Source organism: Quercus lobata, chromosome 10 (assembly GCF_001633185.2).
Source record: "Quercus lobata isolate SW786 chromosome 10, ValleyOak3.0 Primary Assembly, whole genome shotgun sequence".
Classification (NCBI taxonomy): Eukaryota; Viridiplantae; Streptophyta; class Magnoliopsida; order Fagales; family Fagaceae; genus Quercus; species Quercus lobata.
Window position 1 is genome coordinate 2,756,719 of NC_044913.1, and position 16,285 is coordinate 2,773,003.

The following is a 16,285-nucleotide window of genomic DNA, read 5'->3' on the forward strand; positions in this document are numbered from 1 at the left end:
ATCTACTCTCAAGGCATATGCATATACAATAAACAATAAATGTAAAACTTAAAGAGAAAAGAAAGTGAAATGCAAACAATGAGATAATACTAAGATGTGTTATTGAAGAGGAAATCGAAGTACTCGACAAAAAACCTCTCTGCGGCCCTCCAAGCCGAAATGATCTACTAGTGAATAAAGTTGGAGTACAAGGATATCAAAAAGACCCTCAAAGCCTAATCTACCCATTATACTTGAACCCTCCGAGTTCCAACTCCAAACAGACTTCACTGAATCATTTCTTCACTAGTTAACCGAATCCTGCAATTAGCTCCAAATTGTATCTGCCAATCAATAGCTTCTTCCAATGCTTCCTACGTGCACCAAAACTTCTCTCAACACTCAGATTGGGTGAGTAAGTGTTTGGGCTAAGAACCTTTTAAGGATTGTAATTTGAGTGGTAAAAGTAAAGGAAAACTAAGAGAAATTGTGTAGAGGATTGTGGGTTTACAATCTCTAACTCTCAAGTGTATTTCTATGGTTTTCTATCTAAAAATCTCCTCACAATTTAATGGGTAATGTGGGCTTATATAGTGTGGCTAAAGAAGTGAGGAAAGCACACTTTAAAATCATCCTAATAAAGAGTTTCGCGGGTCACTCGTGGGTTGGCCAAGTCGCAAAATGACTCACAAATTACAGTCTGTCAAAAGACTGTTCAGTATCTAGCATGTGCTTCTCACATGATCTTTCATGGGTTGTCCACTTGCGAGTCAATCACGAGCAAGTCGCGAACTTCACTGTCTTCACAATTCTTCACCAAACTCTCACACTCAACCCTTACATTAAATCCCACAAACATACAAGGAAATGATTGAGTAAAATACAATCAAATTTGATACAGTATTAAAGCCAACAAAATATAGTTGAAAATTACAACATTACAAAATGCAATTAGTTATACTTTTAACTTTTACTTTACTGATTATGTAAGAATATTATCAAAATATGTACAAGACATGTGCTGCATGTTGCCATGTTTCCAAGATGCTAGTAATTTGTAACAGTAAGGAATGTAATTGAATTTGACTTTGACTTATCAGGTCTATTCTGTGGTAAAATCTTTGCCTTCTTGTATGCCCAGGCATCTATTGAAATCACTTGTAGTAGCATTATTACTAAGCATTAGAATCCAAAGATGGATGCCTTTGCAAGATTATATATATGTAGTGAGAACTATTAACTTTTGAAACTTCCATAGTATTCTTATTAAAATTTCCTGGTTGTTATAAAAATTAAGAAAGACTGATTCTTTAAGTACTTCTTCAAAATCAAGGTACTGTTATAGTCAATAATCTGATAGTGGGCTATAACTTGTTTGGCGATTCCTCTACTTATCCTCGATTCCATTTTGTTCTTGGCCTAAATGAAAAATTATACTGGCTGCCGTATAGCCATCATGGTCAAGTTAAGAGTTAAGACACATTGTTGTTCATGATTGATGTATTGCGGATTTTGTTAACAATTGCGTTAAGGTTCAAGTTAAGATGCATTTAATTCTTTATTTCATATAATAGATACCTAGAAAAATAAATAAATAAGTAATAATAGGCCTATTGGTAGATTCTAGAAAAAGTGCACAAGACTCAAGTTCCTATTGTTTTGCCAAAAGTCTATTTATTAGCAACTTCATTGCACCATAAAATCATGGCTCCAATTATTAGAGTTCTTCTGCAACACAACAAAATCTCACAACAAGTGAGGTGTCAAACCACCATAGGTCTAAACCAGCATACTATATGACTTGGTTTGCAAGTTCAAAATAATCTTCCTCAAGTTTATTTCCTCGAAAGGCATGTTGATTAAAGAGTTCAAGAGCTTCATGTTTGTCCAATTCCTTCACTTGGTAAGTTGTACCGTCTTTTCCAAGAGTAGATAGCAAGTGTGTCTTTTGTTGTTATAAGGACTCTATTTCCTAAAACAAACCAATCACAATTTCCAAACAAAATTTCTATTTGTTTTGATTTATCTACATCATCAAGAATTAAAAGAACCCTTCTTCTATGAAGCCTTTCTTTTAACATATTGATTCCACAGGCTACACTCATCACCTTCAAATGTTTTCCCCTTAAGATATTAGAAAGCAATTTCTCTTGTAGTTGGATTATGCCATCATTTGTTCCAGACTTTTCCCTAGCATTATCTAGAAAGCTACTTCCTTCAAAATGCTAAAAAAATTTGTTATAAACAGCTTTTGTAACAGCTGTCTTACCTATTCCCCCAAGACCATGAATCCCTACCATTCAAAAATCATTTACCTTAATATCTAAAAGCGATTCTAAGGCCTTGGCCCGAGAATTTACTCCAACAGGATAATTAGCATCAAATAGTTGTCTGCCATTTAATATGGTATACGATATATTTTCAATAATTTGTTGGATGAATTTGTATTCTGGGCTGCTGCTTGCTAATCACAAAGCATACAAGACATTAAATGAGTTGGACTAGTTGAAAATATAAGAATCAAGATGTCTAGTTTTGTGCATTAAAACCTACGCTTGACACATTATCGATTAAATTAAAGGACATAATTCAAGGATTTGAGAAATATCATATCTAAAAAGTTATGGAATTGCTGGATATGTGTTTAAAGACACACATCCAAAAATATGCTAGAATTTGAATATATCGTTTTGGAAAATTCTAGAGCTAGGACCAATTTTATTATAAAAGGCTTTGATGATGCCGTAAATATCACTAGTGAGCTACACGATCCTCGCACGCTCGTAAGGATACCTGCACAACAAAGAGAGAAGACCTAACAGAGAGCATCGGTGTGGTACCGGTCGAATACCCTCTAAAAGTCAAGTTAAAACTATTCTCACAACTCTAGAGTGCTAGAGAAGGGTAAATTATACATACCTTAATTTGTGAGTGTATTAGGGCTTTTATAGTAGTAGAAGGTTGACATCTCTTCCTTGATGTCGAAGTCTTTTCCTTATAGGAATCCTTTTGAATAATACCAAACGTGATGGACAAGACATTTTCTTATAGAGAAGATCTTCATTAATGCGCGTATCTTTTGAAATCTTCTTTGTGCTAGGATTCCATTTACCTTGGGATTCTATGGTGGTTAAGTGTGTGTCACAAGTATTTCCCATCTAGGGTTTCCGACCGCCCCGTGGGTGCTTGACCCATTCCTGTTGCATTTATTTATGCAGGATCTGTCCATAGCAAGCCTTTGCACAAGTCGAGCTCGCCCTCTATCGACCCACGGACATGGATCCGTCAAGCCCATTTCATGGAGATTCGTCAACCTAGATTTTTACCATCTTCAGTTGTCCCCTCACCCCATAGGTTCATCATCTTTGAGTAAAAGGACCGATGGGGTGACGGTTCAAGATTTTAGGGAGGATGGTTCAAAGGCTTGTGGGTCGACGGTTTCAATACGGATGCCGTGAACTATGCCCACCCCTGACAGGTTGTCTCGAAGCCATTTATGACGCATGACACTTGTCGCTCTTCCATTGGATTTTATCTCGGATCGAAGCGTCGCTTCATCTTCCATGCACTTCCTCTATAAATATCACACTCCTTCTCCCCTCATTTCTCTATTTTCCACTGAAACACACTATCAAAGCACTTCTGTCATCCTTGTCAGAGACCACTCCGTTCAATTTCCGTATCCGTCAACAACGCCTTTCTTCCGTCCACTCATTACCTTGGTAAGTACTCTTTTTTTCACAAGTCTCTTATCTTTGGACATACTCTTTTTATTTTCCTAGACTTTATACACCCGTCACCCCCTCTAGACTCGTCAGAGTCTTAGGTTTTGTTATCACGTGTAGGCAATGTCTAGTGCGTCAAGTAATCAATAAGTTGTCCATGATGGGGCGGATTACGAGGAAGTATACCCGTCAGGTCACAAAGACCAAGAGAGTCCAAGCAAAGAGATGAGTCTGCCCGCCTTTTCCTCGTCCTTAACAAATGAGGATATGGAGATGGCTGAACCAAAGAAGGTTTCTGATGACGGGGAGGAACAACCAATAAAATTTGTCATAGGTGCTAATGGACTTAGGGAGTTCAGCATGCTACCGGAATTGACGATGAATAATTTTAGGTCCACCATCAAGGAGAAACACTTCAACACTCTTAGGGCCAATTTCCAAATTCCAGATAACATCCCCATCCGTCTGCCCTATAAGTCAGAGAAATGCTACTATGAAAGGGTAGAAGGTGTCGGGGTGTATAAACAAATGCTGAAGGCAAGACTTAGGTTTCCACTAAGCTCCCTTCACCGTGAGCTTCTTAAATACCTGGGCTTGTTCGTCAACTAAGTATCTCCAAACGCCTAGAGGGTCTTCATAGTAATGGAGGTCCTGTACGGTGCTATGTCAAATGGTGCTAGAAGGCTGACGGTGAGGGAATTCCTTCACTGCTACCGTCCAGATGAAATAGACAAATCAAGGGACATGTATAGTTTTGTGCCTAGGAGTCCGTTGTTGAAGGTTATATTTGAAACACCAGACTCCAATAGAGATTGGAAAAGCCGTTATTTCTTCCTAGAAGGTAACGAGTGGATGTGTTGTCCAGGGGACACGAAACATATGCCCATCGACACGACTTGGGGCATATTACATTCGTCCAGTATGCACCCATCCTAGCGTGTGAACTCTTTACAACCGTTCAATTTATTATAATTTTTTCAACACTTTTAACCATCTTCTTCTTTGCAGTTAGACGACGTCCATAAGTTGAACTTGAAGAGTTCAACTTTCTTGAGAGAATTCTTGCTAAGACCAAGCCGAAGGAAAGGACTTGGGCAAAATTAGTTACACTTGATACCATCCATTGGTATTGTGACGGACCTGAACCAATGCCAGCAGCCGTCAAATACGAAGTCAAAATTCACAAACGTAAGTCCATCGTCCTCATTCTATTTGAATGGTTTTCATTCTTAGTAATTAACTTCATCTGTCCACCTTTACAGAAATGTACGACGCTAAGAGAAGAGCAATGATTAAGGCGCAGGCTGCCAAGAAAAAGGAGACCGGCGATGTGGCTCCCAAAGAGACGAGCTCAAGTAACCCGTCCACAAAAAGGAAGCAGTTGTTCAAAGGGGATCGTCCTCCCAAGAAACCCAAGGTCCCTTTGGAGCCCATTGTAGGGCTAATGGCTGAGGGTGCAAAGACGGTCACCCCAGCGAAGCATGGGGCTGGCAAAGGCACTATGAAAGCTCTGTCCACTGGCCAGGAAAAGCCACCCCTCCTTCTCCGTGAAGACTCCAAATATGCCTTGGAGCAACTTTCGTCCATCATAACATCGGAGGATTATGAGGACTTAGGCAATCATTCCACGGAAACAATGAGGGAGACGGGTCTTTTTGCAATCGCTCAAGTAATCTTGCCCGTTTACTTTCCATCCGTCTTTTCCATTTGGCTTTCCATCTTAACACCCTTTTTTATGTTTCAGGCCATGATTATGATGAAAGGGCTTATGGGACGATGTCTTACCCATGAGACAGCCTTAGAGCGTGTGCGGGCAAAGGCAGAGCTGACGGAGGATGAACTGAATTAGCTCCAAAACTAGAAATCCAAAATGGAGAAGAAGTTTGAACTTTCGAAGAGGGTGAGAAAAGAGCTCGAGTAGAGGACGAAGGAGGCGAAAAAGGCCCTTGAGGACAAGGATAAGAAGGTTCGAGACCTGAAGGATCGACTCCCTCAAGCTAAGAAGGTGGCGATACGTGAGTAACGTGATTCCAACACCTTGCTGTCCGAGCTCGGAGACTCTTATCTGCAAGGTTTTGATGACGCTCTCCGTCAGGTTAAGAAGGCCTACCCTGACCTAGATGTGTCAAACATTAAAGTTGAAAATCAAGCTTAAACCTCCGTCATACCCGTTGCCTCAGAAAACACTGACGATCTTTTTGCTGAGGATGCAACTCAAGGCGACAGAGAGTCAGCCCAGGCACAGAATGCTCAAGGTCAAGTCCAACTTGTAGTTGATGACACCCATCAGGAGAAGGATATAGACCCTCAGGAGTAGTGTTTTTTTTTTTTTTTTTGGTAAGTTGGGAGAACAACCCTTTAATTTTATCTATCATTACATTTTCCATGTCAAACAATTTCCCCTCAAGGTTTTTATATTTTTATCTGCCTATTTTGGTTTAATTGCTTGTTTTCAAAGTTGTTATGAACGCAGTGGGTCCGTTCTATTTGACTTGCCATTTAAATTATAATGGAAATTATGGGGTTTGAATTTCGACGAACCAGTCCACTATGCACTTTAAAGGCCTTAAATTTTATGGCCATTGAGATAAAAACCCGTCTCGCGAAATGTGTCTGTCCACATTGTGTTTTAGAGTTTAAGTTGTGTCCGTCTTAATAACTAAAGGGATCGTCCTCTTTATGGACTCGGTTTAGACTTTCGTCCTCAATAGCTAATCCGTCCACTCCCCTGTATGGACAGTTCACCTTATATGCTTAACATTTAATCATTCAAGGATTGTCCATCCACCAAATGGACTAAAATTTTCATCTCACCTGGTAGTACCGTCCACTTTAGGGACTTGAATAGAATTTACATCCTTTATGGGTGAACCATCCACTTTATGGACTTTGTAGTATTTTCATCCTTCAGGATGAACCGTCCACTTTTGTGGACTTCGTAGAATTTTCATCCTTCATGGATGAACGGTCCACTTTGTGGATTTAGAATTTTCATCCTCCTGGGATGATTCGTCCAGTCTGTGGAATTAATTTATACCCATCCACTTTTGTGGATTTAGAATTTTCATCCTCCTGGGATGATCCGTCCAGTTTGTGGACTTTAGTTTATACCCGTCCACTTTTGTGGACTTAGAATTTTCATCCTCCTGGGATGATCCGTCCAATTTGAGGACTCTAGTTTATACCCGTCCACTTTTGTGGACTTAGAATTTTCATCCTCTTAGGATGATCCATCTAGTTTGAGGACTTTAGTTTATACCCGTCTACTTTTGTGGACTTAGAATTTTCATCCTCTTGGGATGATTCGTCCAATTTGAGGACTTTGTAAGAATTCAGGTAGAAAAAACATAGATGTGTCCGAATATTCTTCTTTCAAAAAATGCGTTTGTAGGGAAGTACCTGCCCCTTTGGGCTTAAAAAGGTACATAAAGTATTGTAGCAAAAAATTGTCAAAGTAAAACTAGTAGCTATAGTAAAACTAAATAAACTGGGAAATTGGGAAGCGTTGTTGCTCTTCATATTATCTCTACTGGTAGTATTTCCGTAGGTGCTCCGTGTTCCATGGGTGTTGAAACTTTCGCCCGTCCAACGTCTCGAGGTGGTAGGTGTCCTTCCCCTGCCATGATGCAATCCTGTAGGGTCCTTCCCAGTTGGGGCCGAGCTTTCCTTGTGAAGGATCTCTATTTGTGCCCATTACCTTCCATAGTACAAGATTTCCAACCTGAAAGTCTCTATGCCTAACATTGGAGTTGTAGTGTTTCGCCATGAGATTTTGATACCACACCAACCTTTACTCCGCTATCGCTCGGACTTCGTCCACCAGGTCAAGCTGAAGGTGTATGACCTCTTCGTTCTCATCCTCGTCATAGTTCTCCACCCGATAGCTTGTAAGCCCTACTTTTGCTAGGATGACAACGTCACTTCCGTATGCTAGTCGGAACAGCATTTCTCCAGTGGGTGTTCTTGCTGTAGTTCGGTACACCTACAGAATGCTTGGTAGCTCGTCCAGCCAGATATCCTTCACCCCCTCAAGCCGGGTCTTGATGATCTTGAGCAAGGATCGGTTCGTGACTTCAACATGCCCATTGGCCTGTGGGTGTGCGGGCGACGAGTAGTGATTCTTAATACCTAGCTCTAAACAGAAGTCCCTAAATGCCCTATTATCGAATTGCTTTCCGTTGTCGGAGACAAGCACTCTGGGTATCCCGTACCTGCAAATGATATTCTTCCAAACAAAACTTCTAATGTTCTTCTCCGTGATAATGGCTAGGGCTTCTGCTTCCACCCACTTAGTGAAGTAGTCGATACCCACCAGAAACTTTAGCTGCCTAACTACTGTCGGGAAGGGGCCCATGATATCTAGTCCCCATTGAGTAAAGGGCCAAGAGGCCGTCATAGGGGTCAGCTCTTCGGATGGTTGCCTAATGAGATTACTGAACCTTTGACACATGTCGCAGGCCTTGACATAAGCTTGTGCGTCCTTCAGCATTGTAGGCCAATAGTATCCTACTCGGATCAACTTGTGTGCTAATGACCGTGTCCCAGAGTGGTTTCCACAGATACCCTCATGGACTTCTCTCATTACGTAATCTGTCTCCTCGTGGCTTAAACACCTCAGGTACGGTCGAGAAAATCCTCTTTTGCATAAGACATTTTTTATCAGCACAAATCGTGATTCTTGGACCTTCAACTTCCTAGCGGCGTCATTCCCGTCTGGTAACACGCCAGTCCTTAGGTATGATATCAATGGTGTAGTCCAATTGCTTTAAGAATCTACTTCCTGCACATTTGTTCCGTCATCAATAAGTAAGGAGACTTGAACAAATGACAATACATGTTCGGGGACAAACATAAATTTTGACAAGGCCGCTTTTGCTAGACGGTTGGCACATTCATTTTCCCCCTTTGGGATTTGAACGAATCTGACTTCGAGGCTGCTGATTTGATTCTTCACCTCTTCTAGATACCTCTTCATCCTTTCATTCTTATACTTGTAGCCGCTATTAATCTGACTTGTTACTACCTATGAGTCACAATGTACGACCATGTTTTCAGCACCTGCAGCCTTTGAAAGGTCTAGCCTCGCCATCAAGGCTTCATATTCGGCCTCGTTGTTGGTCGTGGGGAAATCCAGTCAGATCATGCACTCAATCTTATTCCCTTCCAGGGTTTGGATAACCACACCAGCCCCTTCTGCTCGTCTATTGGAAGATCCGCCCGTATAAATATTCCATTGTCGTGTCTCCTCTGCCCCCTAACCATCCTCGAAGGTGAATTCAGCAATGTAGTCAGCCACTACTTGCCCTTTTATAGCTGTTCACGAACAGTACTGTATATCAAACTCGCAAAGCTCCACTGCCCACAAAGCCATCTTTCTTGTAGCCTCGGGGCTACTCATGGCTCTTCTTAGGGGCTTGTCCGTCAAGATAACGATGGTATATGCTTGGAAGTACGGCTTGAGTTTTCGCGCTGCGGTTATCAACGCGAAGGCTAACTTCTCCATCTGAGGGTACCTTTCTTCTGCTCCTCGGAGCGCTCGGCTTGTAAAGTAGACAGGTCTCTAAAATCTGTCTTCCTCTCTTACTAAAGATGCGCTAACAGCGGCTTGTGAAACAGCTAAGGATAGGTAGAGATCTTCTCCTGGCTTGGATGGACTGAGCAGCGAGGGAGATGAAAGATATGCTTTTAAGTTTTCAAACGCCATCTAGCACTCGTCCATCCATTCAAACAATTTTCTCAGAGTGCGGAAGAATGGTAGACATTTGTCCGTCGCTTTTAAGACGAACCTGTTCAGGGCTGTGATTTTGCCATTCAAGCTTTGCACCTCCTTAACTGTCCTTAGTGGTTCTAACTCCATTATGGCCCGTATCTTCTCCGGGTTAATCTCTATACCTCTTTGGTATACCATAAAGCCCAAGAATTTCCCCGCCGTCACTCCGAACACGTACTTATTTGAATTCAGCTTCATGTTATATGACCGGAGGGTGTCAAAGGTCTCATAGAGGTCGTCTAGGTGATCATCTTCATGAAGCTTCTTCACTAGCATGTTATCAACATAAACTTTTACGTTCCTCCTAATCTGGTGCGCGAACATCTTGTTCATTAATCTCTAGTATGTCACCCCAGTATTTTTGAGTCTAAATGGCATCACCTTGTAGCAGAACAGTCCCTAGCTGGTAACAAAAGAGGCCTTTTCTTGATTGGCTTCTTCCATTTTGATTTGGTTATAGCCTGAGAAAGCTCAAAAGCTAGTGTCTTGTAGTTGAGTCTATCAAAGTATCTATCCGTGGGAGTAGATAGCTATCTGTAGTCAATGGAATCTACGCACATCCTCCACTTTCCATTGGCCATTTTAACCATGACCACATTTGCCAACCAATCGGGGTAGTACACTTCTCGAATGAAATCTACCTCAAGCAACTTTCGAACTTCCTCGGCGATGGCCTTGTCCCGCTCCTAAGCGAATACTCGTTTCTTCTGCCAGATTGGGGAAAATAAGGGTGATACATTCAACCTGTGAACTATGATTGAGGGGTCAATTCCTGGCATGTCATCGTGACTCCAGGCGAACACGTCTTGATTGTCTCTTAGGAATGTCGTGAGCGCTTGGCGTACCGGCCAACTTGCCAGTGTACCCACTCTAGTCGTCCATTCTAGCCTTGAGTCATCAAGGATCACTTCTTCCAATTCTTCAACTAGCTTCGCTACTGTCCATTGTTCTCCTATGCACATTGTTTGCTGATGATCATCCATCTCTAACATAGCAACATAGCATTCTCGCGCTGCCACCTAATTCTCGCGCAATTCTCCTACTCCATAGTCTGTAGGGTATTTGATCATTAAATGGTAGGTTGAAGTTACAGCCTTCCATGAGTTGAGGGTGGGTCGTCCGAGGATGGCATTGTAAGCGAACGAACAGTCAACCACTAGGAATGTTACGTCTTTCGTGATTTGCTGGGGGTAATCACCTACCGTTACTGACAACGTGATGACGCCAATGGGCAACACTCTCGTTCCTCCGAAACCAACGAAATGGGCATTTACCGGGATCAACTATTCTCTATCAATCCTTATCTCCTGAAAAGCCGGGTAATACAGGATGTCTGTCGAACTGCCGTTGTCGACCAGAACCCGGTGCATGTTGTAGTCTCCTACCCGCAGGCTGACAACAAACACGTCGTCATGCGGGTGGTGCAACCTTAAAGCATCTTCTTCTGAGAATCCAATAACGGGGTTGTCGATCCATGCCATCTTGGGTACGACACCCGTAAGCTGGACGTTCTGGACCGTTCTTAGGTAGGCCTTCCAGGCTTTTTTGGATGGCGTAAAAGTTGTCGTGCCCCCTACAATCATCCTTATGTCTCCAATAAGTGGCCTTGGGCGCTCATTCTCCCGTCGTGAGGCCTGCTCTTGGGGTAGATTCGTTCTTTCCTTACTAATGAACCTCTGTAGCTTCCCCTGTCTTATAAGAGCCTCTATCTGCTATTTCAGATCGTAGCAGTCAGCTGTGTCATGCCTGTGGTCTCGATGGAAGCGGCAGTACTTGTCCCTTGGCCTCTTACTGGGTTCTCCCTTCAGCTTGTCGGGGAACGTCAGGGTTCCTTCATCTTTAATCTGCACCAAAACTTGATCTATTGGGGCATTTAATGGGGTGAAGCTGGTGAACCTCCCAGTGGCAGGTTTGGAGCGTCTATCATCCCGTCATTCTCCGGTTCTAGCCATCTTTCGCCCCTATCCTGCCGTGTGTCCTCTTGTCTTTCCCTCTTTCTAGGCTTCTCCTCGTGGGTCAGCAGTGCGTCTTCCACGTTCATATATTTGGTGGCCCTGTAAAGCACATCCGATATGGTCTTTGGATCGATCTTGTATAGAGAAAATAAGAATTTACCCTTCAGTAACCCATTAGTGAATGCTGCCACGAGTATCTTATCGTCCGCTTCATTGATTGAGAGTTCCTCCTTATTGCACTGAGTTATGTAGGACCTCAACGTCTCGTCCTCCCGTTGCTTTATGTTCATCAGACATGCCATAGACTTCTTGTACCTGTGTCCCCCGATGAAATGCGATGCGAATTAGGCGCTTAGCTCCTTGAAGGAATTGATGGAGTTGGGTGTCAGCTTGCTGAACCATATCCTTGCAGAGCCTTTCAGCGTGGTGGAGAAGACCCTACACATGATCTCGTCTGATATCCCCTGAAGGTTCATCAGGGTCTTGAAAGACTCCAAGTGATCCAAAGGGTCCTTGTTTCCGTCATAGTTCTCCACCTGTGGCATTCGAAACTTTGGCGGTAGAGGAAAGGAGTTGACGAATGTGGTGAAGGGTGAATTGGTTCGGTTGACCAAGTCATCGAGATCACTAGAGACTTTTCCCTTGAGCACGCTCATCATGCACTCCATCCGTTCTTTCATCATCTGCATCTCCTCGACGATGTGTGGCGGGGCCGTATCGGCGAGGAATGGCCTGCTCACATCTGGTCTATTCGGGGCGTTGCTACCCTCCAATCCCTCTTGGTTCCTGTGATCAACACTGGCACCTTTTTTATCTTCCTCTTGATTTCCCATCGCCGCGTTCTTCTGTCACAATTGTTCTTTTAGGGTTTGGTTTTGTCTAGTGAGGCACTCCACGGCCGCGGTTAAGGTCTATACTTGTCTCTCAAGAGCAGTTGGGCGTGGCTCGTCTCCCTGAATGTTATTGGTGGTGGTTGCCATTGAGCTAGTAAGAAGTAAGAACCATGCAACTCTTAGTTCGAGAAGTGTTTGTTATGGCTTATAAGTCTTGCATTATTTCCCACAGACGACGCCAACTGTTGATGCCGTAAATATCACCAGTGATCTACACGATCCTCGCACACTCGTAACGATACCTGCATAGCAAAGAGAGAAGACTTAACAGAGAGCACCAGTGTGTTGCCGGCCGAATACCCTCCGAAGGTCAAATTAGAACTATTCTCACAACTCTAGAGTGTTAGAAAATGGTAAATTATGCGTACCTTGATTTGTGAGGGTATTGGGGTTTTTATAGTAGTAGAAGGTTGACATCTCTTCCTTGGTGTCAAAATCTTTTCCTTATAGGAATTGTCTTGAATAGTCCCAAACGTGATGGACAAGACATTTTTTTATACAGAAGATCTTCATTAATGCGCGTATCTTCCGGAATCCTCTTTGCGCTAGGATTCCATTTACCTTGGGATTCTATGGCGGTTAAGTGTGTGTCGCAAGTATTTCCCATCTAGGGTTTCTGGCCGCCCCATGGGTGCTTGACCCATTCCTGTTGCATCTGCTTATGCAGGATCTGTCCATAGTAGGCCTTTGCATAAGTTGGGCTCGCCCTCTATTGGCCCACAGACATGGATCTGTCAGGCCCATTTCATGGAGATCCGTCAACCTAGATTTTTACCATCTTCAGGCTTATAAATTTACTTAGTAACGAATGTAATTTTGGTGACACATCATTTTCTAAGGCTTTATAGTAAAATTTCTTGTATTCCAAGTATCACTGGATGGTTTTTGGTGGGTTGGGTTCTTGTTGACATTGTGTTCAGTGGCTGAAAAGCTTTGTGGAATGGATTGCAACAAAGATGAATGATGACATCAATGCCACAACTATCTCAGAGAAACTTGGGTTTAAGGCTCAGAAGATGAATCCCGTGCTTGATGGTCTTCCTCAATTGTTGGTTGCTCTTGCTGTGTACATGATGCAGGAGATGAAAGAGAATTATTATTTAATATTATTTATGTTCACAAGTCAATTGTATTTTTATGTTTTTGGTCCTAGTAGTTTATTGGGCTTTTAGTAATTTAATTTAGAAGTAAGGTTATTTTTGTAATAAGGCAATTAGGGTTTCCTAGCCAATTAGAACTAGGGTTTAGTAATTCTTTATAAGCAACCTATTGTACTCCTTGAGGAGATAGTTGATATGTTGATGAATGAAAACAATGGTCGTTTGGTCTTTCTTTGGTCTGGTTCTGACTCCTAGTGGTTTCCCCGCTTGGTGCTGACTCCAAGCAAGGCCTAGGTGCTGACTCTTAGGTCGTATCTTTTATTTTATTGTTATTTCAATTTTGTTCTGATTGTCCTGCGTCAGTTTTGGTATCAGAGCAAACACCGATCTGTTAAAGCATCACCACAGGAAAGAGCCAGAAAATATCCCAAAAAAAAAAAAAAAAAAAAAAGATTCTGAAGCCAACCAGAAACCTCTAGACCAGAACCCACAATCAAGTTTCCAAATCCCTTGCAACCATAAAGAGAGAAGAGACCCACGTCGAGACCCATCGGCAACCTCGACCAACCACCACTGATATTGACCCACCAGCCGCCAAAACCCACAGATTAGAACTTAGTTGTCGCCAACCCATCAGTCAACAGACCATAAATAGAGGAGTTTGAATGTCAACAAGAGCCGCCAATGGGATCAGATCGCCGAGAACCACCTATGCCAACTCACTATTGACGCCGCTCCCACCATGCTGCTTCATGCTTCACAGTTTCCATCGAGCTCCGATCTGCACCACTGAGCAGCGCCGACAACGACCGTCGGTGAACCCATACCGCTTCTCACCCATTGACTCCAGCGTCGCTCGTGATTGCTCCGCCGCTTCCCTTCTCTTTAGTTTCTTTTGCTTCTAGTTTCTAGTTTCTAGTTTTGGTGTTTTTAATGTTTGAACTTGGCAGATTTAGTTTTAAGTTGTAACCCTTTCTTTATTTCATTTCACCCAAAAAAAAAAAAGAAGACCAAGCAGAGTCCAGGCCCGTGATAGACCAGTCCAAGCCCAGTTCCAGCACTACCTGTCCAGAGAACATCATAGCAGTCCAGGTTCTTATTCCAACTCCAAACTATTTTTTGACGCACTATTTTAGAGAATCATGGAAATATTAGAAGCACCTTATTTTGATGGTTATGAAGCTTATCCACGAGATTTTGTCAACTGGATGAATGGGATGGAGCAATTTTTTGAGCAAGCAAATTTTGCAGATAACATAAAGGTTAGGTATGCCAAGTCGAAGTTAATAGGTAAAGCACAGAGGTTTTGGGAGAATCTTGAACGTTTCCGTTATATGGATTATGAACCTGCCATTACTGTGTGGGAAGATATAAAAGAAAAGCTTTGTGATGAGTATTTGTCACCATACTATCGAGCTAAGTATCTACCCCAATCTCAGTGTGGTACTTTTCAAGTTGAAGCAAATGCGATGAATCCTCATCCTCATCCCATATCATGTCCTCAACACACTTTTGAACAATCTACCAATGAATTATCTACCAAAAAAGTAACGGAATTAACTGTAAAGCTCATGAAAGAGATTCAAGACAGGATTGCTCAGATGAAGCAAATGAAGACTCAACCCGATTCAATTGGGAAACCAAAGATAATTGATCATAATGAACTTATTGCTGCCCCCATAAAAGACAACATTGATGGTGATATCTTGGTCGTGGAGAATCCCCCAGCAACACCAAAGCCTAATGTTGACATAGACGTACATGCCTCGACAAGTGTTGCTTTAACAAGCATGCAAGGAAATGAATCTATTGAAGAACAGCAAGGTGAAAAGCTGGCGCCTAAAGAGAGTATTGTGCTAGAGGGTGCACATGATGTGAAAGTTGAAGTTGTTGAATGTGCTTCTGATCAAACCCCCACAGTCCTTGAAGATTTATATCTTGGTGAAGTCGAAGAGGTTAAACCCACAGTGCTTCCTATGGTTCATAAGGTTCAAGAAAGAGATTATACTGATTCCACACATTGATTTTGTTATTCCTAATGAGTTTGATGTAGTGGAATTCAAGGATTTTCTTTTTCCTGTGCTCCCTAAGGTGATTTCAAACTTGAAGCAAGTGTTGTTTGTCAGCATCCTAATCCTTCAATGCTTTAAAACTTGAGGTTGAGTTTTCTTCAACCAGAGGAGAATGATGCAGGAGATGAAAGAGAATTATTATTTAATATTATTTATGTTCACAAGTCAATTGTATTTTTATGTTTTTGGTCCTAGTAGTTTATTAGGCTTTTAGTATTTTAATTTAGAAGTAAAGTTATTTTTATAATAAGGTAATTAGGGTTTCCTAGCCAATTAGAACTAGGGTTTAGTAATCCTTTATAAGCAACCTATTGTACTCCTTGAGAAGATAGTTGATATGTTGATGAATGAAAACAATGGCCGTTTGGTCTTTCTTTGGTCTGGTGCTGACTCCAGGTCTACCCTAGGTGCTAATTCCTAGTAGTTTCCCCGCTTGGTGCTGACTCCAAGTAAAGCCTAGGTGTTGACTCTTAGGTCGTATCTTTTATTTTATTGTTATTTCAATTTTGTTTTGGTTGTCCTGCATCAGTACATCTCTGACTAAATAAGAATTAATGGGGAACTTGATTTGTATGGAATCCTTGGTGTGGAACTCTCGGCTAATGATGAGACCTTTGAAAAAACTATAAGAAACTAGCTAGTTCTTGGTTTTTACCCTGACAAAAATGAACTGATAGCCACAGATTGCGGTTTCAAGATTCTATCTCAAGCCTGGAATTTTTTATATGATAAAACCAATTGAAGTTCTTATGATAGAAACAGAATTTAAGGGGTATATATGAGAGACCTTC